Below are 26,244 nucleotides of genomic sequence, written 5' to 3' on the forward strand. Positions count from 1 at the left end.
GACAAGCAGCTTCTCCCATTCATTCTATTCAGAGATGCTGCCTGACCCACTGAGTTACTCCAGCATTTAGTGTCTATCCTTCATTCAATAGGATCAATGTTGATCTCTTAGCTCACAGACACTTACTTTCATATCTAAAACCATATAGATCCTCCCTTGAATAAACTCAGTTACTAAACCTCCACAGCCTTCTTTGGTGGAGAATTCCAAATATTCACTACTCTCGTGAAGAACTATCTGCTGATCCCTATTCTTGAATAGCTGGCTCATTATTTTGAAACAGAGTCCTGAGTTCTGTACATCCCAGCAAGGGGGGAGTGGGGAAACGACAACATCATTATCACTTTATCCTTTCCAATATTGGAAACATATTGTATATTTCAAAGATATTATCCCTCAATTTTTTTAAACTCAAGAAATACAGGCTGTCTGTTTCATCTCCTCTCACATGACAATCATTGTGCCTGGAATCCAACTGGTGAACCCTCTCCCTTTTATTGCATGCATATCCTTCATTGGGTAATACGACCATATAAACATTTTTCAGTTGCATTCCCACCAGGATCCTAGAATTGAAGATAGATGTTTCTAATCTTGTAATGAATCATGTGGTAATAAAAGGCATCATACATATTCCAAATATCTTACAGTATCGGCATGTCAACTTTCAGAGATAGATGTCCAAAGACACCCAAAATCTTTGTGAATGCGAATGCTTTCAACCTTTCACCATTTAAAATACAACCTGTTTCTTTTTGCTTTGCCAAAATGAAAGGCTTTACGTTTTTCCACAATATGGGACTGAAATAATATCCTTGTTCGTTGGCTTCACCTGTTTGTCTCCCCTGAAGCCTCCCTCCATCCTCACAGCCTACATGTCCCTTAGTTTTTCATCATGAGTAAATTTGGATACATCAGTTTAATATATTTTGAATCGACCCTGATCCATGATTACTGAGTTACTCCAGCTGTTTGTGTCCTTCTTCACATTCTATCCTGCCGTGTATCCTGTGATAGAACTTCATTTATCCCAGGAGGGAAATTGGTCTGTCAACAGTCATAAAACACAACAAGATACATGAAACATGAAATTAAAGTGACAAGTGGAAAGTTCAGGATTTGGAGTGTGCAAAGATTGGGGTGAAGGGTGAGGGGAGGGGAGCAAGGGGAGTCAGTCTACCCCACAACAGAAGGGGGAGGAGTTGTAGTTTGATAGCCACTGGGGAAAAAGGATCTCCTGTGGCGTTCTGTGTCTTGCATCTTGGAGGAACCAGTCTGTTGCTGAAGGTGCTCCTCAGGTTGTTCCTCGGCTCATGTATGAGAAAATACAGTCTGTAGCTTTAAAAGAATAGCTAGGTATTACACAACTGGGTTTAGAGCAATGGGTCGGAATGGATTTATATGGAAGCAGTATTTATGGAATTGGGAAGGTGGATGAAAGGGAAGTGCTGGATTCTGAATTGCAAAGGAGATAATGATTGTATGCGTTTGTGCCAGTTCTAGTTAAAACTACAAAATAATTTTAATTACTGAAAATTGGTTGCACAATGTATTGTGAATTGCCCTTTATGGAACACATTTCATTCCTTGAGCACCCATGTTGAACGAATATTAAGTTCACGCCCCGGTTGAAATGAGCACATTCTCGGCAAGCACATAGCCAACTGTGCTTCTCTCACCCGCTAGTCTTGCTATCTTGCCATGAATTGTTCAGGGGATCTGCTCGGCATGTTAGTTGCAATTTCTGTTATTCTTAACACTATACACACCACCAGCTTATTTCTATTTCCTCACCCATGACAACAATTTCTGACTAGTCACAATTGGATTCTAGTTACTTGCTATCTCGTCACCATCGGGACAGCACTTTGAATGAAGCAACAGCTGGTCTCCATTATAATACCATCTCACATAAAACCAAAAATGACCAAAATCATGATATGGCAGAATAATACATTTTACTTCACATACATGTCTACACTGCCAAACATCGACACACATGCGCGTACACCCACACAGACCTTATTATTACTAGGATTTTTGAAAATAAATGTGATGCACGGTCTCAGACACAAAGTGTTGCAGTAACTCAACAGCTAACACAGTTTTTAAGAAGGACATGCTGGAAAATCGAAGGTACACAAAAAAGTTGGAGAAACTCAGCGAGAGCAGCAGCATCTATGGAGCGAAGGAAATAGGCAACGTTTCGTCCCGAAACGTTGCCTATTTCCTTCGCTCCATAGATGCTGCTGCACCCGCTGAGTTTCTCCAGCTTTTCTGTGTAACCTTCGATACTCCAGCATCTGCAGTTCCCTCTTAAACACAGTTTTACTCATCTTGGCTTGCCTTGGGAAGAAAATAATTTTTACTCATAAGGTATTTTCTTAGTTCACTTTTGTTAAAGTATCTGAAAGTAACATTTCGTCATACGGTAATAAAGAAAAGTTGTGTAATTTATTGACACCAAGATCCTGTTTTTAATTATTAACATACTGCGTGAACATTTTCACAAGTGTTGCAATAATTCATATTTGCATATCCAACAGAAACCGCGGCAAAATCGTAGGTAAACAAGATGTAGAATTCTAATAATAGTGACTTTAATGCAAGCTAACCAGTCTGGAAGCCATAAGCTCTTTTCACATGACAGTGTTTATTGATTGGAGACTGAAGTCTGGCCTCCTATAGCTCCTGCATGGTCCAGAGACACTTATGATTCACTGATGTTGTTTTGCTTAAAGTCAGTGAAAGAGCCAATCTTGAGCAAGAGCATGCTGCAAAATTTGTTTTTTAAATCCAAATTCCAATCCTGCAGGCTGCCATGAATCAATTTAAGAAACATTGAAGCAACCAGACCTATAGGTCTCCTCATTTCTGTCATATGTTTTCATAGCTACCTTTTCCAGCTACAAACTGATTCATTGTTTATCCAAGCCTTTAGTAAACGGTGGATAAAAGTTTCAAAACTCACCAATTCCATTTCTAAATCTTTAATATTTGTCTTTTCGCAAATAACGATTCATCATGGCCCGTCAGCAATATCATAAACATCAGAGTGATTTCTAACCAGCTGAACTCTTTCTGTACACTTATTTACTTGGAAGATCTCTCAAATAAATTTTATCCCTCAGAGTCTAACCCCTATTCGTCTCCATCCAGTTAACGGCAACACATAGAAATCACCATCAATGGACCCAGACCTTTATCCTTGAACACCAAAAAAGTGCTCACTGATGTACATTTTAGATTTTCCCCGTATCATTTAGTTCAATAACTTAGCAAAGCTATGAATGTTTGTTTGCACACAAAAGCTAAATGCTGGGGGAAAATCAAGAATAACTTTCCCAGAAATGTGTGGAACTGGTTTAAGCCATGATTTATAAAACCAGATTTCTGTTGGTGTCAGACATTAGTATAACATGGAAGTGTTGTTCGGTCTTTATGTGCCCCGACATATTTTTCTAATCTGCAGCTTGCCAATGGTACAACAGTGACATTACAGCGCCTTACCCAAAATTCATCTCCGGTGACATTTTCAACCACATTGGTTTTAATCGTGACACCATTCCCTTACAAAAAAGCCGCAACTTAAAAACACTAAAAACTAAAAGGGTCAACCTTATCTCTCTTAAACCACCAACCTTTACTCATTTATCTGGCCTCAAGATGGAATCCATAAAAGAGTGCAACACAAAACAATCAGCTTTCTTGTAGTTACGAAGGAGCACTCGCTAAATATATTCAACAAAGAGTCAAGCGGTGTTAATATCATATGTGCCAGACAGAATGTATACTTGCAACAGCATAATGGAACATATAAACATAGTACTCTCCAAACAATATGATAAATGAAAAAAGTGATATATATATAAAATCTATAAATATAGATGTATATATAAACATATATACATATACTGTTTATACACATACATACATCTATTGCAAAAAGATCAATGCCCCCAAATCTATGTAGTTCAGGGCCTATTTGGAGGTTGTAGTTTTAATAACCTGATGGCTGTAGGGAAGAAGGCTTTCAGAGCAAGAGTGACTTCTTTAGAAGTCTGCACTTTGAAATACAAAGTCCCTTTCAAGTTTGAAAGATCGTCGCCCAGAACAAAAGTAAAATGCTTCCCACATGACCGGAGTGAGCACTGAGATTGACGGGATATATCAGAGGGCCCAGCATGCAATAATCCTGTGGCCAAGTTTCCAAGATGGAGTCCAACTCTGTAGGCAGTGCAAGCATTTCTGTGGGCTTGTTCTTGTGGTTCTCACAGGTCCAGTCATCCTCAAATACAAAGTTGTAACTGCCGCATTCCTAGTGTCACCTTGTCAGCAAGGCTACCTCCCAAGAATTAATACAACAACAATCCCAGCATTTGTATACCTACCAATGAGACAGCAACTCTCACTTTGCAAAGTATCTAATCGTAGCCTCTTGATCAATTAGTAGTGAAAATTGGAAAAGCAGTGCATGCCTGTGAAGTAAAGAATGGTACAGTGGCGCAGTGGTAGAGTTGCTGCATTACAGGGCCATAGACCCGGGTCCGATCCTGATCACAGGTGTTATCTGTACGGAGTTTGTATGTTCTCCCGGTGACCGCACGGGTTTTTTCCAGGTGCTCCGATTCCCCCCCCCCCACTCTCCAAAGACGTGTAGGTTTATAGGTTAATTGGCTTCTATAAATTGTCCCTAGAGTGTGATAGAACTAGTGTATGGGTGACCACTGGGGGGTGTAGATTTGGTGGGCCGAAGGGCCCATTTCAACGCTGTCTCCAAGCTAAACTAAGACAATTCCCACCAAAAGAGAAAACAGATTAAATCATTCCTCAACAACAAGACTGCCATTGCCATTTGTGGTGGGAAGGTCAAGGGATAGGAGGTACCATCGTTCAGCTTTGTAAGTAGGGACTTTAAAGTGCTTTATATATTTATCAACCTGCCCCTTCATGAATAAAAGTTACATAAACACCATCTTCAAAAAATGCTTTGCCAATGGAATTATAATCTAAAGGAAGTACCTTCATAATAAGATTGAGACATCTGTTGGTTAAACTTCAACTTTACTTCTTGTTTTGGAACCGTTACATATTTGGCAGTGAATGGTCTGAAAAATGACCATGCAACTTAACAACTTTGATTCAGACCTATCTCAGATCTGATATATCATCAGAAGATGGATTAGTCCACAGGCACCATCCACTAGGAATAGATGGCCAACACCCAGAGTTAGAGTTTCAGAGGATCATGCCGTCCTGAAGGTGCCAAACCAACACAGCTGGATCTTTGAAACCACAATTCAATTAGTTCCAGCCCTGTATCCAACATCTGTACTTTTTTTCTTTATCAAGTATATAATAAAAGTTTTTTTAAAGTTATTATTCAATCTGATTCTCACAACCTTTTAACCAATTTATTCTCATTATTAAAAATTATTCTCATTGTTGCCCTCTTGTTTTTATTTGGCAGTCATCTCAACCATCTTATCAAATTACTATCCCTCGAGCCAAGCTAAACAATTACTCCCTCTGCAATAATAAAATCCTTTGAACATTTCTATCTAATTTCTCTTAACTTCCTTTGTTCCAGAATAACAATCATAACATCTCAGTGTCTAACATGTAAGGGAAAGAGAAAATCCATAGGAAGGGGCAGTTTGTTTTAAAAATTGCTGAAATTAGCACTAATAAATTAAAACATTATTCACAACTGATGAAAAAACTAGTATTTCTCAGAATGGAATTTAAAAAAATGACTAAATTGGTTTACCACAGAACCCATTTATAACAAAGCTATACATATTTGCATAATACCAGTGTGTGTGACTACAGACCTGCCAAACAGTGCATAGGATTATATTTTATAGTCAACAGCTGGTTTGAATAAACTGAGGCAATGAGAAGTCTAAGTGGGAGGCAAAATGCACAGCCATCTTGGATTCCCTCCCTTCTGTTCCACCATCCCCCGTCAGTGTTTTTCTTCAATAAACAGCTGTCAAGATATTATTTGCACAGGTAACTGGGAAGAAAGTCACAAGTTTCCCATAATTAAGGTTGCTAAATGAAGAACAGCATTAGAGAGACTTACCCATGCAACTGTCAGGTGTGTTATGTTGTAGGGGGCTGTCTAAAATAATACTTAAAAAGTAGGCACAGCATAAACCATTCAAACCCATGGATCTTGCAGTGGTATGATTCATTTGAACTCCCACCCACTCTTATTCATCCAAACCTATTAATATCCTTTTACTTCTCTCTCCCTCTTGTGCATCTCTAACATTAACCTCAACCATTCATTGTGACAGAAAATTCCACATTCTAAACATTCTCTGGTTTAATGCATTACTCCTAAATTCCTCATGGGATTTATTGGAAACGCTCTAATTTCCTGCCCCTAATTCAGGCCTCACCCACCCCCGACATGGATGGACCTATCAACACTACCGACAACTTGAATTTATAATCACCCATATATCATAAAAAAAATATCAGGACATTTCATAGGTAGACAGAAAAGCTGAGAAACTCGCCTATTCCTTCGCTTCATAGATGCTGCCTCACCCGCTGAGTTTCTCCAGATTTCCCCCTTATCCTTAAGATCTAACTTCGATTTTTCCAGCATCTGCAGTTCTTTCATCAGGGCATTTCATGCTCGTGTTAATAAATAAAAGTAGCACACAAAGTGATACTAGGACAGATGACCCAAAGAAGGATGAAAGTGTCAAGTATTAAAGAACAGCTTTAAAGAAGACAAGAGGGTTCAAGGAAAGAATTCCAGAAATCATTGTCTTGGCAGAGGAGGCATAGTTATCAAAAGTAAAGGCCATTTTTGGAGAAGCTTTTAGTTTAGAAATACAAACAGGCTCATCGGAAAACGAGCACACTCTGACCATCGATCATAGACAGACACAAAATGCTAGAGTAGCTCAGCGGGAAAGGCAGCATCTCTGGAGAGAAGGAATGGGTGGCGTTTTGGTTCGAGACCCTTCTTCAGCCTGAACCGTCCATTATTCACCCATACACTAATTCCATGTTATCACATCCTGCATACTAGGGACAATTTACAGAAGCCAATTAACCTACAAGGCTTTGGAACGTGGGAGGAAACTGGGAGCATGCGGAGAAAATACACGCGGTCAGAGGGAGAACGTGCAAACTCCAAGACAGCACCCATAGTCAGGATCTAACCTGGGTCTCTGGCAATGTGAGGCAGCACCTCTACTGCTGCGCCACCATGCCTCCCCAAGCATAGAACTTTAGGTGTTGCAGGCTGAGAAAGATTGGAGGGGTAAATGTCTTTATCCTATTATAACTTTCATTATCCTAATGCCCTCATTAGATGAGAATTCAATTTTTCAGAGAGAAGCCCCCTGCCTGTTCAAGCTTGTCTCCCAGTTCTGATTCAATTCTACTACTTCTGTGCTCTATTTTAATGTAAATATTAAGTCTTATGGTGCAACATGAACCAAGCATTTCCGTTTTTACATTAGATTCCCAACATCAGCAATATTTTTGTATTTGTCTGGTTGAGTTACATTGGGTGTGGCTCCAGATTATGCCAAGCATCTAAAGCATGCTTCCACAATCTTAATCACAAGATTCTCAAATAACAATCCTAATTCTTGCCAAAAAAAAACCTATTGGGGATCAGTGCAAGTCCCCATTTAAGATTTTAATCAGTCTGGAAATACTGTAGTAAAGCAGAGTCATGAACAGTTTTTGTTTCACATTTCCCTTGTGGAATTGTTGATCATTTTTAAATAGAACACCTATTTGTAAGCATCAAATATTATCTTCCATTATGAGGCTAAACCACTGCCAATTTCACATCCAGGATGCACATTAGATTTTGAAATGAGACGCATGAAGCAATGCAACTCTAATGTGTTGGGGTTTACACTGAGGGAGTTTCAGACGTTTTATGGAAGTAAGCCAATTCCCCCTCTCATGTGTAAAGTTCATCGACAGGACCGGGCTGACAAGGAGGCATTGTTTGTCCAAGGTCAAACATTCCTTTATGGAAATAAAATGTCAGAGCAGCAATGCTAAAATTACATAGAACAGGAAAAGGGTCAAGTCATCAATAATACACATGCATTCACACTTGTGAAATTTGTCCAACTCCATTTGCTCCTTTCTGACACGCTTTACCCCCTTTCTTTGAGCTTTTCTGGGAGCCATCTCTGCGTGTTCCTGTTAAAAAGATTCTCCAACAATGACAATGAGGTGGGACGTCCTCGATGGACACATGTTCCATTGGCGACATTGAGAACACCTTTTTTACTCAACTTCTGTCCCCTCTGTCCAGCTTCCGGGTTTACCGTTCGCAGGTGTTCCCACGGTAACCGCAAGAGTTACTACGGAGATCGCACTGGCCACTACGTTCATAAAATGTTGCAATGCTCAACCACAAGTGTACAAGTCACTCTTGGAGAAATTCAAGCTTGCTTGAATTTTCTCCCGAGTACCCAAGTTACACGATTACCTGCCGTTAGCGCCACGGTGGTCCACGAATGCCGTACTGTTATCGCACGAGGTTCCCACGATGTTAAACTCTGGTTACCTCTTGCGTCAAGTCGCCCCGTGAAAAAGGGGTTTAAGGAATTTCATAGTGTTTGCCACATTTTAAACTGGGGTATGGTTCTCAGAGAACAAGGAATATTCCCTTTATCCACTGCTTCATGGGCTCCTGGTAATGCTGAAGAGCACACTCTATTATAGAGACAATGTCAGGAGTAACAACTTGCACACGGCCATTAAATTCACAACATGAGTTTTTGCCTTGAGTGCCCAGAAATATGTAGAAATACACCCCAGAACAGTTTTTCATCTACTCCGATCTTGCATTAATGAAGGCACAGTCCGTCCTTATCATAAAGCAAGTTAGGAATGAGTAAGAAGGGAAGGAGAGGAGCAGAAGCAGGAGAATCATGACAGGTGATATCAAAGTGGGCTTCTCTTTGAATATCTAGTCAGGATACATTATGTGATTTTGCAGTTTAGATCAACATTTGTTTCCACTGTACTGAATCAAGGCTCAAATGAAGAAGCTGTCTGTTGCCACATGCAGAAGAACCTGGCTACCAATCAGCATAGTGGCACTAAGTGTAAAGTGACAGCTGTGTCACACAGATACAAGGCCATCAGGAACAAGAAGCAATCTAATGACTTCCCCTGGCATCCAACATGCTGATCATTGACCAGAATATCTCAGCAACATCATGGAGATCATCACTAATCCAGTACTAATCATGCAAAACCTATAGTCTGTGTCATGTACAAAAAGAACCTTTCCTCGAGGCTTCCTTGGTGACATGAGGTAAATCCTCAACCGATGCCACCATGTAGGCCAAGGGCAGCAGTTGTTTAGATAATCCACCACTTGTATGCTTGATTCCAATTCACACACTCTCCAAAGCTGGACATCTTACCTACCGTGCATGGTCGGCAAGATATGGTGCATCAGAGGGTGGCACGGTGGCGCAGCGGTAGAGTCGCTGTCTTACAACGCCTATAGCGCCAGAGGCCCGGGTTCGATCCTGACTACGGGTGTTGTCTGTACGGAGTTTGTACGCTCTCCCAGTGACCACGTGGGTTTTTCTCTGTGACTGCCCACCTCGTGGAACTATGTGGAATCCTTTAATTCCAGACACTGCAGGAGGTCAGCGATGTGGTTTCATGTCAACTTGAATAGCAGTGAGGGTCTATCAATATGTGGCGGGATTCCAGAGATACACGTCCCACCAGTAATTATAAATACAGAGAAGTCCAAATTCCACCACTGACAGATGTCATAGAGAATTTGCTTTGATACTAATCATCAGCCCTCGAGCACAAATTCTTTAAAATAAAAGCAATCAGATGAACAGACCAAACAATTTTGCATATTCAGTCTATACAAAACCACATAGATGAGTACCCATTCTTCTGCATTTCCATCGTGCCCATCTCCCACATGTTTTCACTTTGCTGCTAATACCCATTTTATGTGCGGTTCACCTCAAAAGGGGCAGGATTTGCTAATCTACTGCATGTTGAACAAGGAAATAAGTTGCTCCCCTCTGGCCTCATACCGAACTCAACGCAGGTTTGAAATGTAGGCAACTGTCACTGAAATGGTTGCCAACATGTTGATAGTTGCTTGTGGAGGTAAAGCGATATTCAAGTTACATAATACACAATTATCGGAGCATACAGAAATCCAGGCAGGATCACCACAGTCACCGGCACCAATTTTAACATTGCCTTTGACTGAAAATTAAAGAGCCATTCAGAAATCATTGTGAAATAGTTTGCCACAAACTATACTGAACCTCTTGCAGCCACGTGTTAGCAATGCAGTGTTCAACTAATCCTATGCATTACAGAGGGTACCATATGGTGCATCAGAGGGTGGCACGGTGGCGCAGCGTTAGAGTCGCTGTCTTACAACACCTATAACGCCAGAGTCCCGGGTTCCATCCTCACTACGGGTGTTGTCTGTACGGAGTTTGTAAGTTCTCCCAGTGACCGCGTGGGTTTTTCTCCATGAACTTCGGTTTCCTCCCACACTCCAAAGACGTACAGGTTTGTAGGTTAATTGACTTGGTATAAATGTAAAAACTGTCCCTAGTGTAGGATAGTGTTAATGTGCAGGGATCACTGGTCGGTGCGGACTCGGTGGGCCGAAGGTCCTGTTTCCGCGCAGTAATTCTAAACTAAACAAAAGATAATTAACACAGAAGCTTCCACTTGAGCACCAAGATCAGCCGCAGTGTCGGCTGAAGCTGTCACATATCAAAAAGCCATGCAGCAGCTCCAACTAATTCAAGTATTTATGTTTAAGTTTCTAAACTATGCCTTGGGGGATAAATCAGGCAGCTCCTTATGACAGACAAAACATTTATGTGCTAAGCAGTCTATTACACGCAGATTATATCCGTTGCAGCAGCAGTGTTTCTGAGACTAATGCTTTTTTTTTTGTAATGCTTACTTCATTGTGTAAGTTGAACCCAAAATAACTGACCATCATAGTTATAGGCTATGAGTATACACCAGCAATAATGGGGATGCACTGGTCCAAGTCCGTTGATTTAAGGGATGATTTTTTTGAAAGGTTAGTAGCATTTGGGGAGAGAGGAAATCCAAGATCCAGTCATTCTTCAAGCCCATGAAGATATTTCTGGAGAGGTGACCCAGGAGACAGGCCTTTGGACTGTTTCTGATTCAGGTGGTACCTGTACAGGTCCGGTGGGATGCATCTCACCAGCATTTGGACCAATAATCCTACATGGAGGGCTTTGTTTTGGGGAGAGCTTAACAAGGATATGGGAACTTAAGAGAATCAGAAGAGAAAGTCTGACGAAGAGTCTCGACCCAAAATGTCACCTATTCCTTTTCTCCAGAGATGCTGTTTGACCCGCTGAGTTAATCCAGCATTTTGTGTCCATCTTTGAGAAAGAAACAAAGCCGGAGATTGATTCTAAAAAATGCAAAGAGCAAAATTAATAAGCAGTGGAAACAAAGGTAAGCAGCAAATTGAGTCTGTGCATAGAAAGATTTAAAATGCAAGTTTGGAAGCACTAATATCTACATGCAGGCTGTATCTGCCACAAGGTGAATGAATTAATGACAGAAATAGATGTAAGTGGATACAATCTAAATGTCATTATAAAACAAGACTGCAAGTTGGCCAAAGACAAGAAATAAATATTCTAGGATATTCAACACTTTGGATGGGTAAGCAAAAAGGAAAATAAGGTGGGGTGGCACTATTAATATGACTGGCATTAGTATTAGGGCTGAAAAGAATTTGGCAAGACAGATTGTGAGAAATAAGTTGAACTGGAGGTAAGGAACTGCAGAGAGAAAACATGTGAGAGCCGTTCATAGGTCTCGGATCAATATTTATAATGCAGGGTGACTGTTGCATTACTGACTAGGAAACAGGCTATTTGGTTAAGAAGTAACTGCAGATGCTGGAAAATCGAAGGTAGACAAAAGTGCTGGCGAAACTCAGCGGGTGCGGCAGCATCTATGGAGCTAAGGAAATAGGCAACGTTTCGGGCCTAACCCTTCTTCAGACTGATTTATATATCTATATTTGTTACTGTACAAGGAGAAAGAATTAATTGATAATTTAATCAGAAAAGAGCCTCTGAAAGAATGACTAACATATGATCACAAACTATGAACAAAGTTTCTGTGATTGTAAAGTGGTAAGATTGACTGGAAGAAAGACTGGGAAATTAAAATGTACACAGGGAACAGGAAAAGGCCATTTGAACAAATAATACATGATTTGCAACAACATTCCTTTAGATTCAGATTCAGATTCAATTTTAATTGTCATTGTCAGTGTACAGTACAGAGACTTTAAGGCGCAAAGTTGTCGTAATTACCGAACTGTGATCTACAGGAGTTAGAGAATAATAAATTTATGGAAAAGGTTTATAAAGTTGCCAGAGAAACCAGTAAACCTGAGGATTGGGAGTATTTTGAATTCAACAAAGATTGATAATTAATGGGGAAATTTAATACAAGAGTACATCAGTGAGAAGCCTAAAACAGACTGACGGAACTTAAATAGATATATAAAGACGACGAGACTACCGAGGCAAATGTGGTGTAGCACAGACAAAGATGGGAAAGCTTGTAACGGGGAGAAAAGAAATGGCAGAGGAACTGAACAAATGCTTTGCGTTTGTCTACTTGGAAGAAAACACAAATTAACATTTGGAATATTGGCGAACCAGGGGTCCAGTGGAAATAAGAAGGTAAAATAAATCAATATTGGTTAAAAAAAAAAGTACATCAAGAGAAGTAAATGAGTCTGAAAACAGAAAGATCCAAAGACCTGATGATCCACATTCCAGAGTTTTGAAAGAGGTGCCTATGGAGATAGGAGTTGTTATGGTTACCGTCTTCCAAAACTTCATAGATTCTGGAATGATCCTGCAGAGTGGAGGGAGCAAACATGACTCGACTATTTAAGAAAAGAGTGAAAGAGTTGACTGCTAAAGCCATCCTCATTTGACAACATACACAGCTCCAGGTATCCGTTTAGTAAACCTCCTCTGAACCGTTTCCAATGCATTTACATTCTTCCTTAAACAAAGTAACTAATACTATACTTGCAATACGCCGGATGTGGCCTCACCACACACCTGATACCTGAAACATAACCTACCTATTTTTCACCTTAATTGCTTTCACAATAAACAATAACTGCAGTGTCACACTGATTCCCCTGCAAATTAGAATTCTCGCACCATTGCAATAAGATACCAAAATAGACAATATAGATTTTCTGGCATTATCACGCCATACGCAAAACCACAGCCCACACCCCATTATTCAGCCAATCAAACTTTTTTATGTCCTGCTGTATAGTCCCTTTTGTCTAGTAAACGGGGAAGCAATATAGTAATGTTATTCAAAGATAGACAAAAAAAGCTGTAGTAACTCAGCGGTCGGATAACATCTCTGGAGAAAAAGAATAGGTGATATTTTGGGTTGACACCATTCTTCAGGCGTCTACTATACTTTGTCCATGTAGGTTTATGTATACCTTTAAGAACTAAGTATGCACAGTAATATTACTTTAATGCATTACTGCACCTTGCACTGTTGTTTGTAAGAGCTATTGCTCATAATAAGTATGTGCTGTACAAGACAAAGTTTTAACATTGCATTTTTCAAAAAAATCCAATATCAGTAAAATCCTCTTTGGATAAATAAATTTGTGAAGATCAATGCCACTAAAAAAAATATTTTAACATGAAGAATCCAGTATTTTTTGCAGTAAATATCTAATTTTAATGGGGAAAAAAAGGTTAGGAATCTATTTAGCTGATGATCAGATTGGGTAAAAAAATTATACTCTTTATGAACAAATTATTGTCAAAGATTATGATGAGAATCGCTACACCCATTTGAGAATGTCCATCTTGTATCAAATATTTGCAAGGATTTAACTAGGAAATAGAATTAGCTGACACAAAATTATTGTAAACTAACTCAATTCCCAAAGAAAATGTAAGAAAGTATACACATAATGCTTATTTCTATAACAAGCACATCAAAATACATTGATATTTAACAAATACCATTCATCAAAGGAATGAAGTGTTTTCTTTGTAAACATCAGCGTTTTGCTTGACCAATTAGTGAGTATCAAATACAACAATCTTTTAGAAACTTTGACCAATGATTAAATTCAGAAAACACTCTCCCTGAATTCTAATGACTGGGTTTGAGCACTGGTGCGAAGATACAAACCAGCGAAGACCTTTCCCAAGACCTTCATTTGGGATTGTAATTTCTGAGAAGGTCTCTGCATATTGTCCGGACGGCAGCTTCAGCAAACTCTACAATGCTTTATCGCTTCACTGAAAGCTTAGTTTAATCAAGCAAACATTGGCAAATTATAATTTCCTGTTGCCAGTAGAGCAATGGGTGTTGCTTTATTGTTGAACATGTTTTTCATTTGTAGTGCTGATAGTCTCAGACATTATAGACAGCACAATATAAAGTTTAATACTCAACGCTTCTAAAGTGTTGTCCTCCTGAAAACAAGTCGTAAAATTGTACAACGATTGATGTTTGAATCCCACTGCTCCAATAAGAACTTTGATGAAGTGGTCTGTAAGCTAATGTGTTGTAGGAATGATTTCTTAATTCACTTGTAATTTTTAAATCAGATCTTTGTTCTGCAAGATGCTGCTGAGCCACTGATACCCGAGTCCAATTTTGAACGTGGGCATTCACAAATTGTGAAATGCACATTTCAGTTTAAAGTGTGGAATTGTATTTCAGCATCAACTTTCGAAGGGCTTTCTGTGGCACCAAGTCTCATTCTCTGGGATGGCTGTACCCTCTCTGTTCCAGTTTTTTGCCACTTAAGTACATACAGCCAGATGGAAGTTAACCTTCAACTTGAATTATGATAACAATGGTAAAGGCCAAGTTAAAGAGAACAAAGGATACCTTTTCATATATTATTCATGATGTAATTATGACATGATGTAATAAACTAAATAGAACCATAGAACCAGAGGAAAATTATTTTTAAGGTTATTTTTTTTGGTTGCTAAATTACGACTTTAAATGGAAGGAACTGTATTTTATGCTGAAGGCGTAATATTATTTCATATTGTTTTTATGAGTCTCCGTGGACTAACTGTACACCGTTTCAAATTATAATATAAAAAAGAGGAAAAGGGAGATGATTAAATGGCATGCGATACAAAACGTGAAGTTTGTACCATCTATGGCCTGAAAAGCGTAGGCTTTGAAATTAACTGCATGTGCACAATCAACTTAAACACATGCAGCTGTTTTTGAAATGTTCCTTAAAACTTTGTTCTGGAAGCTTCTGGCATCACACCTGTCAATTACATTGTTAAAGGTCAAGTAGGGGCTGAATCTAAATTCCAAATGGTGCTCTTCAGAATCGTACCACAATCACCAAATGTTTAATTCCATCAGCTGCTTTCATTTCTTTTGCGGCAGAACAGAAGCCTGATCCTAAGTGGGAGAATTCCTTGAAGTTATTTGTTCTTGAAACTCAAGTCGAGAAGTTTTCAGCTAGTAAATGGAGGTCTCCTATATACTAGGATGGTATAAGCACAGAAATTGCTACTGTGATGCTAACTTACAATTGTACAAAGTGAGTGTGTCAATATTATTCTACCTCAAAGAGTCAAAAAATAATACAATTAAAAATAATCCATGATGATAGTGGTTCTACTGAATAGAGTCATAGAATGATAGTGTGGAAACAGGCCCTTCGGCCCAACTTGTCCACACCGGCCAACATGTCCCAGCTAGTAGTCCCATCTGCTAGCATTTGGTACAAACCTGTCCTATCCATGTACCTGTCTAACTGCTTCTTAAATGTTGGAATAGTCCCTGCCTCAACTACCTCTCTGGCAGCTTGTTCCATACATCCACCACCCTTTGTGTGAAAATCTGAATCGCTCAGATTCCTATTAAATCTTTTCCCCTTCACCTTAAAGGGAATGATTTTTCTGACAGTCAACTTTGATGGAGATAATTGAAACCTGCACTTGTCTGCAAACGCATCCATTGGATCGATAAAAAGGTTCTCATTGGAGAGCAATCGACTTTCAACTAGGAATCGATTAAGGTATTTGTATTCATCAGAAAAATATATGTGCTGAGTTAACAGCAAAGGAAAGCTGTGGCTTAGTGGCATTTGCCCAAGTTAGTGGTTAAATGATAAGAATAAACTTTTATCGGTATTTTCCATCTTTTCACAATTTGGCGAGTCCTTTAGGGGATAAGGAGAAAGGCTCGGTCTCTGGCAATCTCAAAACCAGACGAAACCTTCAGCTAAACTGCAAACACAATTTCTGAGCATCAAAATCAATATAAATACTTTTAATGGAACTTCCTGTTCGCGACTGAGAGTTGGAGTCCACTAGTTTAGTTAATATAAAAGACTGGACTAAAGAGACCACCTGATCTCTGGGTGCCAATTAGACAATGATGGAAGCTGATCTGTTGACAAGAATGAGTAAGATCAGGGTTGTGACTGTCTCGTGAAGATTTTAAAAACACTGACAACCAATTTAAATAAAAGGTTTGGTAAAGACATGGCAGCGCAGCAATAGAGTTGCTGCCTTACAGTGCCTGTTGCGCCAGATTCTTGACAAGGACAAGCCAGTGTTCTACAGGCCGGTGAGCCTGGGAAAGTTGTTGGTGGAGATTATGATCAACAGCATTAGAAACAGCATGGCTTTGTTCATTGAAAGTCATGTCCCACGAATCTGACATATGATTTTTGAACAAGCTGTTGTTTGTTTACATTAATGATTTGTATGACAATGTTGTAAAAGCTCTTAGGTAATTTGCAGGTGACACCAACATTGGAAGTAGAGTGGCAGTTCTGGTCACTTTGCCATTGAAAGGATATCATTATCTTGGAAAGGAAGCATAATAAATTCAGCAGAATGTTAACAGAGATAGGCTTGAGCTATTGGGAGAGGCTAGATGATGATGTCAAAAGGGATAGTAGCAGAATTAGACCATTCGGCCAATCAAGTCTACTCCGCCATTCAATCATGGCTGATCCATCTCTCCCTCCAAACCCCATTCTCCTGCCTTCTCCCCATAACCTCTAACACATGTACTAATCAAGAAAATCACAATGGGATGGGATTTTTTTCTTTGGAGCATAGTACACTGAGGGGTGGCCTTATTGGAGTGTACAAAATCATGAGGATCATGGATAATGTGAATGCTTTTCCCCCCAGATTAGATGATTCTAAAACTAAAGGGCACAGGGTTATGGCGAGAGCGGAGTGATTTAAGAGAGACCTCAGGGCAGCTTGTTCATATGGAGGGTAGTCTGAATCTAGAACAAGCTTATGGAGAAAGCTGGAGATGCAGTTATAATTATAACTTTAAAAATACAATTGGACAGATGTATGGATTGGAAAGGTTTACATGAATAATGGACAAATACAGGGAATTAGCATAGAATAGAAATGTAGTCAGCACTGGCAAGTTGTTCCAAAGTGCCTGCTTCCATGCTGTATAGCTCTATGATGCGATTACTAATATCAATACCTATATACTCTCTAGAATTTAGGAGATTGAGAGGGGATCTTATAGAAACTTACAAAATTCTTAAGGGGTTGGACAGGCTAGATGCAGGAAGATTGTTCCCGATGTTAGGGAAGTCCAGGACAAGGGGTCACAGTTTAAGGATAAGGGGGAAATCCTTTAAAACCGAGATGAGAAGAACTTTTTTTCACACAGAGAGTGGTGAATCTCTGGAACTCTCTGCCACAGAGGGGTTGAGGCCAGTTCATTGGCTATATTTAAGAGGGAGTTAGATGTGGCCCTTGTGGCTAAGGGGATCAGGGGGTATGGAGAGAAGGCAGGTACGGGATACTGAGTTGGATGATCAGCCATGATCATATTGAATGGCGCTGCAGGCTCGAAGGGCCGAATGGCCTACTCCTGCACCTAATTTCTATGTTTCTATATCCTCATTAATCCTTGAACTAATGTGTAATAGATTATTAACTGGTTTTGTACTCAATATTCTTCTCAACCAAATACGGGCTGTCAACCTACAAAGGTGACAAAAAGACATAGTTCTATTTATCTTAATGAACAGCTGTAATATTTTGTGTAAATCCCCTGTGCCCATTCACCATATTGGGACTGGAACTGAAGCAGCTTGAGCTGATTCACTTAGTCAAGTCTTATTTCCAGGACGGTCCTTTCGGTCTTTCAGTTTTCCAAAGCCAGGAAGTAAATTTATGAGAAAGGCAGAAGTAAAATGACATCACTTGCCATGGTCTTGCAGCTCGTTTCTTCATGCACAAGAGAGCGTTCAAATCAAAAGTAAAAAACAGCACTCTGATCAAAACAGATGAGTGCACCACTAACACAAACTAACCTCTCTGGGTTATTTTTATTCTTTGTCCTTGACTTAAAATTGGGCACGTTCTCTACACTCTTGAATACAAAATAGACAAACATTCTTGATTTTTAAAAAGCTTAATTAATTGTTGTCAAAAAGCAAAACAAAAAAATGCAGATGCTGAAATTAAAATAAAAGCAGAACATGTTGAAAACAGTCATTAAGTCAGGTAGAATCCAAGGAGGAGGAACCAGTCAGTTCATCGAACTTCCACTAAGACAGACCATTGATCTGAAATATGTTTTCTCATCCAACAGATGCTATCCTTTCTGCTAAATATTTCAAGCATTTGCAATTTTTAATCATTGTGGGTCCATTTCAGGCAAATAAGTATGATATTTAATTATTTGCTGGCTGCAGGTGAGGGGTGTCAGGTGATGGTACCTTTACTTTAAGAACAATAACAATGAAACCAGGTCTTTTTATCTAAAGATAGACACAAAATGCTGGAGTAACAGCAGGACAGGCAGCATCACTGGAGAGAAGGAATGGGTGACTTTTCAGGTCGAGACCCTTCTTCAGACAGTTTGTCTGATGTCATGTTGGGGAAACTATTGGAAAAATATTGAAAGGACAGGAGTAACGTGCACTTGCAGTGGTAGGGATTGATTAAGGATAGTCCGAATAGATGTGTCATAGGAGATCCTGCCTAATTAATTTAATTGATTTTTTTTGAAGTGGTAACTAAATATATCGAAGATGACAGTGCAGTTAATGTGGTTTACTTGGACTGCATTGAGGCTTTGACAAAATCTCACATGGAAGGCTGTCCTAAAAAGTTAAAGGCAATGGGGTCCTAGGCTAATTGGCAAGTTGGATCCAAAACTGGCTTGGTATTAAGCAATGTACCTAATTCTGATGTATATTTTGGGAGTGAAATGGGGAAGGGTAGAATACATACAATGAATGGTAGGGCCTGAGGGAGTATTGAGGAACATAGTAATCTGGTCAGGTAGCCTGCTGAGTCACTCCAGAACTTTGTGTCCTTTTGGGTGTGTACACCAGCATCTGCAGTTCCTTGTCTCATAGTAACCTTGGTTTTCAAGTCCAATGATCCCTAAAGGAAACTACACTGGTGAATAGAGTGATGAAAAAGACATGTGGCATGCTCGTCTTTATTAGCCAGATAATAAATTACAAGTGCTGAAAGATTCTTGGTACAACTTTGTAAAATAATGGTTAGGCTGTAGCTGGAATACTGGGTGCAGTTCCACATACCACACTGTAGGAAGAACATGATTGCATTAGAAGGGGTGCAGAAGAGATTCCCAATGATGTTGCCTGAAGGAAGTTTTCAGTTATAAGGAGAAACTGGATAGAGTGGGTTTGTTTTCCTTGAAGCAGAAGGTGGTGAAGGGGACCCGGTGGAGGTACCCAGAATTCTACCGCACAGATAGGGTAGATTGTAAGAAACCTTTCCCATAAGACGAGATAGCATAGATTTAAGGTGAGGACTTATAGAGGATGGTTACAATCTGGAATGTGCTACCCGAGATGGTGGTGGTGGAAAATGCTCTCAGAATAGTTAAGAAACAATTGGACAAGCACTTGAATCACCAAGGCTTTGTTGCCCAGTGCTGGTAAAATAAATTAGAATAGGTAGAAACAAAGAACTACAGATGCTGGTTTACAAAAAAAAGATAAACAGGTACTTGAGTCATCAAGGGCATGGTAGGCCAACGTGTATAACTATGACTTTGTGCTTTTTTATATTAATAAATTGAAGTCACCAAACAAAATGGAGAATAAAACATGTCTTTTGAGGATTCAAATGCCCTGAAACCTACTGATGCAAAGTGAGCTTGGCATAAAATATACTATCCTGTCGGAATGTGATTAATCCCCTTACAAACTGCACAGCATATTTTTAACTATATAAATTACATCTTAGTATTTATGGGCATTGCCAGACTCCTACAGCTGTCACAGTGATTAAATCATAAATCTATGTACTTAGAAACACCTCCAACTTTCCCACAGGCAGGGGTTTAACTCAACATTCATTCATTGCAGGTGTGTGTTTGCAATTAACTCTTGGGCACTTTTTAAGGAAAGGCTAATCAAATCATGCAGATCAATAATAGGACGGATCAGATCACAATCACTCATTGCACAGTTGCGCAGCAGTAGAGTTGCTGCCTTTCAGCGCCAGAGACATGAGTTTGATTCGAGATCAGGTTTGTAAGTTAATTGGCTTAGTATAAAGGTAAATTGTCCCCAGTGTCAGTAAGATAATGTTAATGTGCGGGGATCACTGGTCGGCATGCACTAGGTGGGCCGAAGGGCCTGTTTCCACGCTATATCTCTAAACTAAACTAAGAGATCAGTCAAATTCCATTCTGCCAAGATTCTTTTCCCTCTACTGATGCTGCCTGACCAAATCAAATCCTAGAAACAAGGAACTGCAGATGCTGGTTAATACCAAAGATAGACACAAAGTGCTGGAGTAACTCATCGGGTCAGGCAGCATCTTTGGAGGAAAAGGACTGGTGATGATTTGAGTCGGGACAGTTTCTTTAGACAGTTTGAAGGGTCCCGACCCGAAACGTCACCCATCCATTTTCTCCAGAGATGCTACCTGACACGCTAAGTTACTCCAGCACTTTGTGCCCATATTTAGTCAGGTTGCTAATCTGGTTCCTCCAGCAGTTTTTTTTTTTTTGCTCATATTTCCAGCATCTACAGTCTCATGTGTCTTAATTATTTTGTAGTCTGTATTATTTTTACACCCTATATCATCGGCACAATGACAAGCATCGAACATAGAATGGGAGTTAAATTAACTGAAATATGCAGATAAGATGCACTTCGCAGCTTCATCATAGAAAAACAATGCAAGCTTTCTTCTGTTCAAGGTTTTGTCTCTAAACCTTGAACAACCACTTAACTGCAGCAGAGGATAAATGAGATATTGCTCAGTCTCTCGACTGCCAAATAAACTGAATGAATTTGAAATGAATTGTTGATTTCCACTAAAGGTCCAAGCAAATTTACAATAATAGCCTTCTAGTTTTATGCTTAGGAGTTCTCAGAGGCCAGTACAACCAGGTTATAAAGCACATACCACTCCTTCTTTGACAAAGAGAATTGAAAGAGAAGAAAAATGCTGTAAGTGTATCCCTACTTAGAAGCTTCAGGGAATAAAGCTGCTGTTGGAATTTGTTGGATCTTATAACATTCCTTTTAACAACTTTGAATAAGTTCATAAGTGATAGGAGTAGAATTAGGCCATTTGGCCCATCAAGTCTATTCCACCATCCAATTATGGCTGATCTATCTCTTCCTCTCAACTTCATTCTCCTGCCTTCTTCCCATAACCCCCAACACCTGTACTAATCCAGAATCTATCTATCTCTGTCTCAAATATATCCATTGACTTAGCCTACACAGCCGTCTGTGGCAATGAATTCTACAGAGTCACCCCCTCCGACTAAATAAATTCCTCCTCATGTCCTTTCTTCACATCCATCAATATTCACATACTTCAAATACATCACTTTCTAAGCTATGCCAGGTCACAAGAACAAATTGGTAACCTCATGGCACTACAATATTTGCTTATTCAATAAAGAATACCCCATACTTTTTTTACTTTTTGTTCGACTATCCACTCCTGAAGGGCTGGTAGATATGCAATAGCAATGCTTAAGAGACTGGAATATGAGATCACATGGGACCCAGCGTGAGCTACCCCCATGGATACAAAATGGGCTTAGTGGAAGAAGTCAAGGAGTCACATAGTGGTTGTGGAGGATAGTTATTCAAACTGGAGGCTGTGACCAGTTGTCTGCTGCATGGATTGGTATTGAGTTCACTGTTGCTTATCTTCTATGTTAACAATTTGGATTACAATTCCATTTGCCACATGTGGCCCATATCCCTCTAAATCTTTCTTGTCCGTGTACCTGTCCAAATGTCTTTTAAATTATGTTATTGCACCTTCAACTACTTCCTCTGGCAGCTTGTTCCAAATATCCTGTGTAAAATAATTGTACCTCACTTCCCTTTTAAATCTTTCCCCTCAGATTTCTTGATTAACCAGATTTAAAAGGGTACTTCCACATATATATTTCTGCCAGAAAGGCAGAGATTACTTGAAGAAAATTAAAAAAACAAATAATTTCTTTAATTGCACATGTTTAAAGTGGAATCATTTAAACAGTCATCTGGGGCTGATTGAAAGATCATTATCTCATTAAGAAGGTTAATTAGGTTAAACAACCATCAATTATATCAACTAATAATACTAATGCACCCTGAAAAGGAATAGACAGACAAAAAGGTAAATTGTGAGGAGAGGTTAACTGCAATCGAGATGGTGCTGAGGATAATTAATCATCTTAAACCTAATAGGCAGAAATAATATCAAACATGATAACATTTTTCCATGAACTGGGGAATCTTAGATCAGGGAACATACTTAAAGCCAACCCCTTCTGGTTGGGATGTTAGGATGGGGTGGTAGATATTTGGAACTTTTTTCTGTACATGCCAAGTCAATTATTAATTTTAAATGAGAGATTTAGAGATTTGTGTTAACCATAGATTAACCCAGAATGGTCAGAGGTAAAGGCAACAGTGCATTCACAGTTCAGATGTGATCTGACTGAATTGGAAAGCAGATTCAAGGAGCTAAATGAATCATTCCCACCCCTCTCTCATTGATTTAAATCATGATTACTTGGAAAAATGATTCTTATGAACTATTTACCATCCACCCCCTGTCTACCATGCAATACCACCCCACTGACACACACCCATATAAACATTAGAAATTGGATTTGAGAATATAAATTATGTCATTTTTAAGCATCAACCATGCACAAAGTATATTTTGCATGTCTCTGTAATATTTACACCCACTTCTGAAGGTGAGAATAGAGACCAAAGACTTTCCTGGCATTATTCATACTGAAAGAGATGTGCTCATTGTCTTGTGCATATATGATATGATACTAATGTGCCTTTCTAACTAACAGATAGAAATTGTAACAAAGGGTCATAATCTCTGTGACTAACTCATAGTAAAACAAGAGAACCCCACACAGAAAATCAAGAATAATACCGCAATGAAACCATTCCCACTTTTCAGCTTGATTGAATCTCCCCATAATGATTTCCAAGCACGATTATTTTGTACATAGGCAGTACTGGCAGAGTTCACATTATATGCCAAGATCTCTGGTTCCATTGCTAAGATGCAGTCGAGTCAGGGCAAAGGAACTCAATCAGGATAGTCCATTATATGGGGAACTGTGTTACCTGCCAACGAGCTGTTTAACCTTAAACCCCACTCTAATCAACCCTTCCTCACTGATCCCCTCCCACCCCACTTTCCCTCTTTTTCACTCGTCTTACTAACAGCCCATGTAGCTGCAATGAAGGGAGATCTTTAACCGTGCTACTGTGAACTTCCTAGCAGGCATTGCATCAATTTGATGGCATCTGTCAGGTCTGCAAAAAACTTCTATCTGCGAATTCGCCAGACAGCTTCAAACCTTTTCAAATGTGCCAAAGCCACGCGACAGATTCCTCAAAGCAAAAATGTCCCAACATAATGACACCTAATTTAGTGTGCGGGGCAAGTGTGGTATCCAGTCAACATACCAAAAATGGGCGCATGGACTATTTATAGGATTGTTTATAGGACTGTTTGGAACTCTAGAAAAACAGGTGTCGTGATTCTTTGATCACAGAAAGGAATATTATTCAAAGAAAAAGTTGTAGGTGCTACATGAATCCTTTTTTCGAGACACTCCAGAATCAAGAAACTGTTGGATAACACAGATTCCAACTAGGAAGTCAATCCATTGAATAAACTACAATGTTTAAGGTCATTAAATAGAAATGGTGAGAAAAGTACAACAGAAACTAGGTGGAATAGATGTAAATTAAGGTTAAAATGCAGTGGAAGCGATAATGGAATGCATAGTTTGAGTGGCAGGTTAGAAGTGTGATATGAAACTTAGCATCAAGTAGAGCACCAAGGTTAGGTTCCACCAACAATCTATCAAAGTATCAAGGGACAGTCAGGCAGTAAAATGTTGAGCTTTTGTTGGAAAAATATTAATTGTCTTTTGTTTTTTTTCTATACAGCTGTTCCTGATTCACAAATCAATAGCACAGAATATGTACATATAATGACAGCAAAACTGTCAGTATTCACTGTTGATAGGATAATACATTTATTTTTCAATAGCCTTAAAAATCATTTCAAAATCCACATTTGCAATATTGTTATTGCCATCTGGGTAGTGATCAAATAAAAAGCCTGATAACTTTGTTTTTCTTTGTCGAATAAATTTCAAGATCCTCCTTCATGTCTACAAAGTCCTCAATGGGCTTGCCCCCACCTACATTAAAAGTCTGCTCACCCACCACACCACCTCCCTCAGATCGGCCGACTTGGGGTTGCTGAATATCCTGCGGTCGAGGCATAAGCTCAGGGGTGACCACGCATTTGCGGTTGCAGCTCCTAGACACCCCACCAGTCTCTCTACCACCTTCCAAGGAACCTTAACAGACATTCTCTACACTTCTTCCTCTTGGTTCATGAATTCAGTGCTAGTGATGTGTCCTTGTCTACATTGGAAAAGTGTAGGTGAAAGTTTTGTGGAGGACCTGTGCTCTGGGTGTACCAGTCATCCACCTTCTGGTTAAATGCCATTTTAACTCTCCTTCCCACACCGACTTGTGTCCCCTCAGCCTTCTTCATTGCTAGAGTCCATATATTCTGCTTGGGTAGCATCTACCCCAATTAAATGAATGTTGGATTTTCCAATGAAGGTGGGCACAAACTGCTGGAATAACTCAGTCAGGCAGGCAGCATCTCTGGAGAAAGGGATTAGGTGATACTTCAGGTCGAGACCCTTCTTCTGCACCTAATTTCTATGTTTCTATGTTTCAGACTGAATTTTCCAATTTCAGGCCACTCACACTCTTAGTGCTCTCCTCCCACACACATTCACCTGTTCACCCAGTTTTCTCCTTCCTTTGTTCCATATATAATACCTTCTGGGATTTAGTTATTTCCCACTGAGATAAAATGAAGTTGCCTTGCATGAACTATAACACAATAAAACAAAGCAGCTCTGTAACTGTAATTCATGGCAGCAAACATTAATGATCAAACTTCCAAAAGCATTAAATCAAAGATGCCGAGTCTAGTCACAGGGGGTTTGCAAGGACATTGCGCTGTTTTGTTTCATAGTTTGCATCTGCAATGAAATACTGTTTTGTTTTCTGATTCCCTCTTTTTGCTCACTACAAGGCTGTGAAATAAAATTAATTTTCTGAGCTTCAAGAGAACAAGGGTATACCAAGAACTCCCAAGAAACTTAAAAGCATGTACCATCAGATTCAAAACATCTCCAGAGATACTGCCTGACCCACTGAGTTACTCCAGCATTTTGTGTTCATCTTTGGTATAAACCAGTACCTGCAGTTCACTTTCTAATCACATTATGTACCAGTGTATAGTATGATTTGCCTGTACAGCACAGAAATTGTTTTTTACTGCATCTCAGTATATGTGACAATAGTAAACTAATATGAATACCAGAAGAGTGTAATACTTTTCCATGTAGAAAGACCACAGTTATAAGCCTGGGAAATTCATCTATTGCAAAGGACATTCATCAGAGATTTGGCATGAAGTATATAATTAAGGGTGGACAAAGACAAACTGTAATCCAGCTTCCTCCCACACAACCATCTGAGAGATGAAATAAATATTGCCAGAAATCTACACCTCAATTTGCAGTATATCGTGTGAGGGATAAATCACGATGAAATCACATGACATA

The 26,244-nt window shown here is 39.4% G+C and overlaps 1 protein-coding gene across 2 annotated transcripts in view; it reads right to left on the bottom strand.

The window, feature by feature from the left end:
- The window catches only part of pdzrn3b (PDZ domain containing RING finger 3b), a 181,965-nt gene that overhangs the window by 150,712 nt on the left and 5,009 nt on the right, over positions 1-26,244 (bottom strand). The gene's annotated exons all lie outside the window — the stretch shown is intronic.

The sequence above is a fragment of the Leucoraja erinacea genome, chromosome 16 (genome assembly GCF_028641065.1).
Source record: "Leucoraja erinacea ecotype New England chromosome 16, Leri_hhj_1, whole genome shotgun sequence".
NCBI classification, from domain to species: domain Eukaryota; kingdom Metazoa; phylum Chordata; class Chondrichthyes; order Rajiformes; family Rajidae; genus Leucoraja; species Leucoraja erinaceus.